Source organism: Zea mays, chromosome 9 (genome assembly GCF_902167145.1).
Source record: "Zea mays cultivar B73 chromosome 9, Zm-B73-REFERENCE-NAM-5.0, whole genome shotgun sequence".
NCBI lineage: Eukaryota > Viridiplantae > Streptophyta > Magnoliopsida > Poales > Poaceae > Zea > Zea mays.
In genome coordinates, this window is record NC_050104.1 from 88,583,430 (window position 1) to 88,593,781 (window position 10,352).

Below are 10,352 nucleotides of genomic sequence, written 5' to 3' on the forward strand. Positions count from 1 at the left end.
ATCTTGGCTTGGAACTCACAGCAAAAAGATAGGATATGGAGCAGGGAAGAGATCGTACACAGTGGTTTTGCCAAGATACGCACGCTAAGGTGCTCAAATCCGCCGTTGAACCATGGCAGAAGCGAGCTCCCACGTGTTCGACGCGGGCTGACACTCGGGGGCGCGCTCAGAGCACGCCCGTGCGCGAACCCCCGCGCGCCCGTGGCCGCCCGTGACCACGCCCGCGCCACGGCTATAAAGCCCGTCCCAGTGCCCGGCTGCCTTCCCCGTTGCCTCCTCCGTACCACGCCTAACTCCCCCGAGCTCGCCCATAGCTCTGGCGACCTCCCCGCGACCCGCTAGAGCCGCCCAAGGGCAACCACCGTGGCCAACCCCTTTCCCGCCCTCCTCCGCTCGGTCCAAGCCCTCGGATAGCTTCCTTGAGAGGCCGTAAAGCTTGCACGAGCTTGAACCGAGGACCCGCGCCACCGGAATAGCGAAATCGTGCTCGCCGGAGTTCAGAACCCCCCGGCGCACGTGGACCGGGTAAGTCACTGCGCCATTTTTCGATTCAATGCACAGATAGCCTCTACATCACCCCGTGAAGCTCACCGTGCCATTGGATTGAACTAGATCGCCGTGGTTTGACCGGAACACTCGCCGCCGACGAGAGCCCCCGCCTGCGCACGTGGACCGGACGATTCCGGCCACCCCCGCCGTCGAGCCGTACACCGTTGTGACCTCCAGGACCTCCCGGAGCCAACCCCGCCCCTCGCCGGACCTCTCTCGCCGCCGGTAAGCCGCGCCACCCTTTTCTTTCTCGCGGGTACTGTTTAAACCTAGGGAGGGACCGCGGGGGAGAAGAAAAGAAAGCTAGGGGGTTTTGCGCATTGTCAGTGACTCAGATAAATAGTAGTGCGGGGGTATAACTGAGAGAGTTAGTTCGGAAATAACCCAAGGACCTCAGTGCAAAGTGATTTTCCAGGAAACCTTTTTTAAATCTGATTTAAAATTCGAACAGAACTTGAATAATTCATATCTTCTGTTTTATTCATCCAAATTTAGTCAAACCAATTTTGTCAGATCTTAAATAATATAAACTACTTAGGAAAAATATAAAACCCCTATGTACTATAGAAAACTTTAGGGTTCTGATTTAAATACTGATTTGACCAAAAACTAAATAATGAGAAGAAAAATAGTTGCACTATTTAACTGGAGTTAAGAAAATTTGGAGAAGTTTATGACCACCTACTGACCTATTTAAAAATGCTAAACCCCTCTGTACACCCCCATTAAGGTAGAGTTTGCCATTTATTTTACATTATGCTTAAAGTTAAAGAAAATAGGAAAAGTGATTTAAATAAAGAACCAGGGAGCCCCCATATTTTTGTTAGTATACTTATTCAGTGTAGGTTACTAGAAAAATTGATTATACCCTGGTTTAGCATAAAATAAATAGGATACCTTTTATTTTAAGAAAACAAGGAAAACTTAGAAAAGCCCTACAAAAATAACCCCAAGGTGAAAACACCCTAACCTTTGGGATAATAAATCTTTTGTTATAAAGAACATAGGAAAAATATGAAATCTGCTGTTTGACATTTTTTCAAATAGCAAGGTAGTGGAAAGTGCCTTTTTGGCATTAAATTTTGGAAAATCACAACTAAATAACCATCCCTTAGCTTTCTGTGATTTTTGGCACAGAAGCTTACTATTACTGTTATATGCCAATAAAAATAACCCTTAGGACAGAACCCACTCCTAGTTGAGAGTTGTAGTGCAAAGTGGCCCTTTTACACAACTTTTGATTATTTTTGTCTAAAGCATAGCCTTTTTATTTTGAACCTCAACTTCCTAGAATGGGCTATATTGACCAATGGCAACCCACTGTAATTTTTACAAAATTTTTGGAAAAAGTTAAACCACTGTTGTAGTTCAAACCTCCACTAGAATTCATAAATAGAAAATAAAGAAAGGAAAATGAATAATGGAAATTAATGTCATCCTAAAACCCTTTTGTAAATTGTCCACTGAAATGTATAAAGGAAATACCAATCCACTATGCTTATCCCTAACAAAACCTAAACCTAGAGTGATAAGCATAAACCACTAAAAGCCACGTATGACCAAGAAACCCTAAGTTACTTATTAACTTAGTTTTTCTTCCTTTAGCATAATGTTATTAAATCCTGCATAATCATGACATACATATTCATTGCATTTCGATAGACTGTAACCTCGCTGACGGAGAGTACGTCCTCGTGCCGGAGCAAGGAGCTGCTCAGGAGGTAGCCCCGGATCCCGCACCAGAGCCTGCACCAGAGGATCTGCCTGCCACAGCTTTGGAAGGCAAGCCCCGATTTATGCATAACCTGTTATTTATGCTATTTTACTATACTTAATGATTGTAGGATTGAATGTGCACTTATGTGTAGGAGTTGTTTGAAACCCTAGTTGCATGATCTCAGGAATCCTTTTGAGATGGATACTAGTATGCTAGGTCGAGTAGCTGCTTTATTTAATTAGGATCTCGGTAGAAGACGAGTGATTTTTCTAGCACTCGCGCGAGATAAGGAATTGGTTGTACCCACTTTCATATCATCATGATACTAGTCTGTGGACAACAATCCATGGGGATTGGTTGTCTACGAGATGGAAAATTTGGAATAAGGATTAAAGTGCGGATACCTGTGTCAAGCGTTTGAACGTACTAAACACATACCGAGAAATATGGTAAATCGGTAAGCCTAGTACCTGAGTGAACCTGCCCGCAGACTTTGCCCCTCACGCGACCTGAGACGTGGTCTCCCATTCCGGTTATGGTGGGTACAAGTGCGGTCACTGCACGACGGCAGTCGGGGTCAGTGAGGCATTGTGCGCCAAGGCGGTGAGCCCTGATCTGTTGCCAGGGAATCGATGGGGACGGTTGATGTGTGTGGGGACGGAGTGCCCCTGCATGTCGTGTGTTTAGGTTTACCTTGCAAGGATAAAAACTCAATTCGAATCGTCTGCTTCTCGCAGCTAATGAGACTGCTTGATCCATTGTACTGCATTGAGTAACAAGTGGAAATATGATGAGTTGATACAAGAGGTTGATTGCTAAAAATGTTTGCTACCATGTATGAGTAGATAGTACCTATTTAGCCTTAAGAGAGTCACACTTAAATTTGACAAAGCTAAAACTTGATTTAGAACTCAGCTAGTGCTTTTGGCAACCAAACCCCACAGCCAAACAGCTGCATGTCTAGAGGTAGAGGAGTAGACTCCTCACACCGGGTAAGTCTAGCTGAGTATTAGTATACTCAGCCTTGCTTGTGGCACAATTTTACAGGTTCTTTGGAGGACATGGTTGCTGGAGTGACTTGGCCGTCCATCTTGCCACCGGGTTGGACTATCGAGTGGGACCCTGCCTCGGCTGAGGAGGAGCATGAGGAGTGATGGGACAGGCTTCCCCATCTCTCCATTTATTTATTGTTAGTTTTATTCCGCTGCACTCGAACAATGATGACTACTTTTGCAAAACTCCAATGGTGATGTAATAATTTAATACTCCTTAATGCATGGTTTTATGCTTTATTGTATTTGCTCTGTGACTCACCATCGAGTGAGATTGTGGTACTTGATCCTGTCAGTGGCCTTGTCGGACTAGATCCGAGGGATTGACGGGTTATTCCCATTTAAGTGTGGTCTAGCCTCTAAGGTGGGACTTAGGCACTTAAGTCAGAATAATTCGGGCAGTTCCGCCACAGGAAGTGGGCGAGCGGGGCACGGGGTCTAAAGGGGCGAGGACGTGCAGAGGTGGCCGGAGAACGCGTGGACGTGGGCGCGTCCACGGCGAGGGATGTGGGCAGGAGGTTAGGGACGGGCTGACGGGTGGGGTCCGCGAGGCAGAGAGGGAGCGAGCGCGTGCGATAAGAAATGGCGCCGATAGGTCGGCCCCACAGAGCAGTGAGAGGGAGAGAGGAGGCACGAGGGTTGGCGTCGACAGGCGGGACCCGCCTGTCAGGCACCGAGGGCGCGCTGGTGCGGGCGCGTGCGCGGGGCTGGGCCTAATGGGTCGACTTGGGTTGATTTCGCTTTTCTATTTTCCAAGCAATTTCTAATTGCTTTTATATTTATTTTCTCTAGAGTTTTCAATTCAAATTCAAATCAAGTTTCAAATTCAGACCAAATCAAACATGTGCAACAATTCAAAGAATATTTGGAGCTCAACATGATGCAACATTTCATGACTCATATTGTTTTGACAAAATAAAATAAATAATCCCTCACTAATTAAGCTAGATCAAACCAAAAGAAAAAGAGAGAGAGAGACTAGAGAGAGAGAAGAGTAACACCTGAATTTGGTTGGTAATTAGAAAGAAATTTTATACCCCCAAATCCAGGGTGGATTCAAACCAAATCAAACATGTGCAACAATTCAAAGAATATTTGGAGCTCAACATGATGCAACATTTCATGACTCATCTTGTTTTGACAAAATAAAATAAATAATCCCTCACTAATTAAGCTAGATCTAACCAAAAGAAAAAGAGAGAGAGAGAGAAACTAGAGAGAGTGAAGAGTAACACCTGAATTTGGTTGGTAATTAGAAAGAAATTTTATACCCCCAAATTCAGGGTGTTACAGACCTGTCACCCTTAAAAGAATCTCGCCCTCGAGATTCAGGGCTAGCTAGCCAAGAGTTCAGGGTACTTGGCTCTCAGATCATCTTCTCTTTCCGAGGTTTCTTCCTCTTCTGAGTGATGGCCCCATTTGACTTTGCACATCCGGATAGTGCTCCTCCGAGTGACCCGATCTACTGTCTCCAGAATTTGAGTTGGCTTCTCAATATACGTCATATCTTCTTGAACTTCAAGGTCCTCCGTTTGTAGGATCTAGGACACCAGCTAGAGGGGGGTGAATAGACGATTTTGACTAAAATAAAAAACACTAGGGAAATTTAATCAATATAACAAGAGGTATAAATTCTCTAGTGATAACAAGTAAACAATCTATGAGAATCAACTAGGGAGATTGAATACTTGAAGAACAATGTGCAAAATAGTAATCACTTGCACGACAATAAGTAATGCAAGAAAGTAAAGACACCGAATTTTATCCCGTGGTATCGGTGATTTGCCGATCACCCCTAATCCACGTTGAGGTGGACTTCAAGCTCTCACTTGCTCCTCTATCAAGACTCGGCTTGATCTTTGAGCTAAGTGGACAAGAAATCACTCAATACCTCGATTCCACTAATGTCACCTTTGCCGCTCCGGCGAGGTAGGCGCGAACCCCTCACAATCAACATCGCGGCTTCTCCTCAATCTTCTTGGAGAGCTCGACGGAGACAATCACCCGAGCCGTCTAAGAGGTGGCAACCTCCAACAGTAACAAGTTGATGACGCTTGCTCGGTGTACCACCTAGTGCCTCAAGAATCACCAATGGATGCAAATGCACTAGGATCACTCAATCTCTCACTAGAATGCAATTTCAAGCAAAGAGTGTGAGAGAGTGAGTTGGAGGATCACAATTGAGCTCAATGTATGCAAGAAATAGCCAAGAGAGCCCTCACACACGAGCTACCCTTCTATTTATAGACCCCCACTAAATTCCAATCGTTATGAGCAAAAAGCACATGTTCTGCGCACACGCGGACGGACCGCGCCCTAGGGCCGGACGGTCCGCCGTACACATAACGGCTATATTCCCCGTTTGAAATCTGTCAGACCTGTCAGAAAAGTTAGGTTCGAACAGTCCGTTCACCTTGGCCGGACCGTCCGTGACCTGGCAACTTGAAGCACCCGGACCTCTGACCAAGAGAAGTTAACACAGGCGGACCGTCCGCCTACAAGGCCAGACGGTCCGAGACCTGGAGACAGTACTGTCCGGACCTATCCTCCGGACAGTCCGTAGTACAAATCCCAAAAACCACAAAGTCCCTACCCAAACCATTTTTGGCACTAGCGGACTGTACGCCCATCAAGGCCGGACGGTCCGCACTATAATTTAGGGACTATGCCGAAAGCAGCCTCCTCTGGTCAGGACTGCGGACGGTTCGACCCCAAGACCCAGACGGTCCGCAGTGCAAATGAACAGGTCCTGTCCGAAGTGGTCAGACTTTGGACCCCACTGGTGGATCGCGGACGGTCCGCCCTCAAGACCCGGACGGTCCGCGCATCCAAGACTTTGCACTTTTTCAAACAAGCTTTTGAAAGGATTTTTAACTCATGAAACTTGAAGCGCTGTTAGTACTCATGCAAATGCAACCACTAGATGCTCTATGAGGCACTAAGTTTTACACAGATCAAAGTCATTGACCCCTCTTAATAGTACGGCTATCTAACCTATTAATCCGGTCAAGTATCTTCTCTAAACTCCTGAAGACCGGCAAAAACAAAACCTATGTTATACCTTTGCCTTCACTTGATCCACAACCAATGCTTATGAATCTCCAAGATTTCCTGTTCTATGTGGTCCAACCCTGCATTCTTATTTCTCCAAGAATTGTTAGTCCACAAACAGTTGTTATTAATTACCAAAACATCACTAAGGGGCCTAGATGATTCACAATCTCCCCCTTTTTGGTAATTGATGACAACACTACATAATATATTCAAGAGAAGTTTTGTTTTTCCAAATCTCCCTCATACCTTAGGTATAAGAAGGATTTTGGAGATGAGTTTCATAGGACTTATTTTGATTTGAAGTTCTGTCCGAGAGATAGATAAATGCCAATTAAAACTCAGAATGTAAGAAAAGCTCCCCCTATGTGTGTGCATGATATTTCAAGCTGAAGATTCAACACACATAATAGATCGGAGTTTTAATGGAGACCTTCCTACAGACATGGTTATCGAGGCGTACAAGAGATAATATGTAAAGTAAACGCAGCAATTATAATTACTCCTCGATTAACCATTCACAGAGTAATTTGAACTAAACATAGTTCAACCCACAGAATATTACAAATAGTTGTCCACAGGCATAAGACATAGAGTTCAAAGTTCAAATAGTAGCCAATACCAAGTGCATAAGACATAAAATAATGCATGCGACATAAAATGGTAAACATGCACATGCACGGTCTCAATGTCCACACATAAACAAACTCCCCCTGAATATGACAACGGTCTCAATGTCCACACCCCCTGAATATGACAACTTCTCTTCTCTTTCTTCACTTCTCTCCCCCCTTTGGCATCAATTGCCACAAAGGAGAGGCTTCACTGATCACTTGGTGGAGGATGCATGTTATAGTAGTGAGTGCTGAAGGTGTCAAAAAGAGAGGAGAACTGTCCAAAGTCTTGTTGGAGTTGCTGCTGCCTCTAACTGATCTCTTGCATGCTGTCATTGGTAGAGAGGTTGTCAAATTGACTAGACAGAGCTCCCATGTTGTCCTGAAAACTCTGCTGCATATTGTTGAGTCTGGTCATGATAGGATCAGTGACATTAGTTTGAATCTGATCGCGAAATTCAGAATACTCAGTGTTTAGCGCATCCCAGTTACTATCAAAACTAGATTGCATGTCATCCAGGCGTTGGTCCATATGTGTCATCATTCCCTGAAAGCGGGTATCAATGTGGGTCTGAAGCCCTTACTGCATGTTTTGAAAATATGGGTCAATGTAGCCTGGACCAGGCTGCCAATACTACTGAGGCTACAAGAGGTGGAGGAGGAGGCATCTGCTCTGCCTCAGCTTCAGGAGCTTCTCCTGCGTCATAACCAGGATCTTCCTCATCATCTGGGAAGGGAGTGAGTGGCCTGGTGAGGAACCCAATTTCATTCTTGAAGGGTCTAAAGGGTGTATGAACGATCTCACAGGGCCCCTCAAATCTTGTCTTTGCTTCGATGAGAGCCATAATATAAGGCGCATAGGCTAAATTCTGGGTTTTGTCCATTTTCAGATCATTTAGCTGTCTCATCATGAAGAGCACAACATTCATTACCTCACCATTCATGACATGGTGGATAATGTTCTAGAATTTGTCTCGAATTTTGCTCTTGTCCCCACTCTTAGGAAGAATTGTGACTCTTGCAATCTTGTTGATCACAGCAGGATGATGCCTCAGGCTTGCTGTCTCTCCAAACCTCCTAGGTATGCCCAGCCTTGCTGGCTCATAAAATTGCACAAAGTCTTCAAAATTGTCTTCAGTGTAGAGATCAATCCCAGCTAAAATGATGCCATAATTCAGACTATTGGCAGCAACAAAATCAATAAATGTTGCAGAATATCTCTTGAACCCAGTCATCCAAGTGATGGATTCCTCTTCTATATCAATCTCAGCTGTGGCCAGGAATTGCTTGACTGCCATCTCACTGAAATCAGTTCTCTACCCCATAACTTGATACCGACCACATGTCTCAAACTTAGGAATCAGGTCCTCCATAACTGATTGTCCTAGCATGAAAGTCCAATCAATCACCTGATGTTTGTGAAAGTTGGTATCCATCAATGTGCCCCAAAAAACATTAAATTGGAGCTGAGTGTGGAAGAATTGAACATTTGTGTCTGATGGCAGAGTATATTGATTTACAGTTCTTTTGGAGCAGTATTCAGCCATAGAAAACCTCCTCTTTGGAAATGTCCATCCTGTGATGTCAATTGGGTAGCCAGGATGTGTATGAGGAATATCTTCTGTGTCCATAGATTCACTGCCCCCAGCTGAAGATTGGGCCTCTGAATCAGTGGTAGGAGTGTAGTCAGCATCGTCTGCATGAGGGCGCCTTGATTTGAAGCGACCTGCAAGCTTCTTGCGAAGACCACCCAGACCACTGCAATAAATGTGACAAACATCCATAGATGAATAGTTGATACCAATCGCCACAATCATAGAGAAAAGAAGTGCAATGCTCTGCAGGGTCCGGACTGTCCGCGCTAGGGGGCCGGACTGTCCGCGCCACAGGTCCGGACGATCCGCGCCCACAAGGTGGACGATCCGCGACTGGCCAGGGGCGACTCCCTAGAACCCTAGTCGCCTCAATCATTGAAATGTCGATTCCGCAGAAAATATCCATCCAAACGCGTTCAAATTTTTGCACAACATTCATAATGAGTAGCACTAATAATCCCACCAATCAGATTTGTAAAACTATTGCTCAATTCTAGATCAGAGAGGAAATCCGAATAATCCCAAATTTGAAGAGATTTGATGAAATCCATAAGATTATGAAATACCGGGATGACAACATGTTTGTTGAACTTTTCCACAAGCTTTCGGACTGTCCGTGCGCAACTCCTCTTCTCCGTCCGCGCACAATCGACGAAAAGGACCCTTTTGGCGAGTGGAGAACGTGAGAGGAGAGGTAATGAGTAGAATATGACAAGTTGACTGCCTCTGCCCGTCATATCTGCCTATCGCGGACGGTCCGCACAGGGGCGACGGACGGTCCGCACCCTGATGACTTTAGACGATCTGAGCTTCTGATCGGACTGTTCAGTTCCTGTTACTGCGGACGGTCCACGGTCCTTGGGCAGACGGTCCGCAGCCTGATACTCAGTTTTCCAAATTCTGTCCACTTTCTGATTTTGAATTTCAAATCTGAATTGATGCTCATATATGGACATTTTGACCAATGCAAGGGTTAGTATGCATGCATATACACATTATGTATTTGAGGAATGCAAATTTTCATATCAAACTACTTAGATCAATTTAAAATGAAAAAATCATCAAAAATACGAAATAAATAGCGTAGAGAGCATATTTAGAGTCGAAATGCAATACTACACATGTGCGATCAACTTCAAGCCACATTTGAGAGATCGATCACATTCATTTCACTTCTTAGAGTACAAAATCTCGTTTCATCCAATGGCTTTGTAAAAATGTCGGCTAATTGATCATCCGTACCAATGGATTATATAGAGATATCTCCCTTTCCAACATGATCCCTTAAGAAGTGATGTCGTATATCAATATGCTTAGTTCTTGAGTCTTGGACCGGATTTTTAGCCAATTTTACCGCACTCTCATTATCACACATGAGAGGCACATTCTTGAAAATAATCCCATAATCCAATAGAGTTTGTTTCATCCATAATAGTTGAGCGCAACAATTTCCGGACGATATATATTCTGCCTTGGCGGTAGAGAGAGCAACGGAATTTTGCTTTTTAGAAGACCATGAAACAAGAGATCTACCAAGAAATTGACAACAACCAGAGGTGCTTTTTCTATCAACTTTGCACCCTGCATAGTCCGAATCCGAATATCCAATTAATTCAAATTGAGAACCCTTGGGATACCATAGACCAATATTGGGAGTATACTTCAAATATCTTAGAATTCTTTTTGCGGCCTTCAAGTGAATCTCTCTAGGTGAAGCTTGAAATCGAGCACACATGCAAACACTAAACATAACATCGGGCCTAGATGCGGTAAT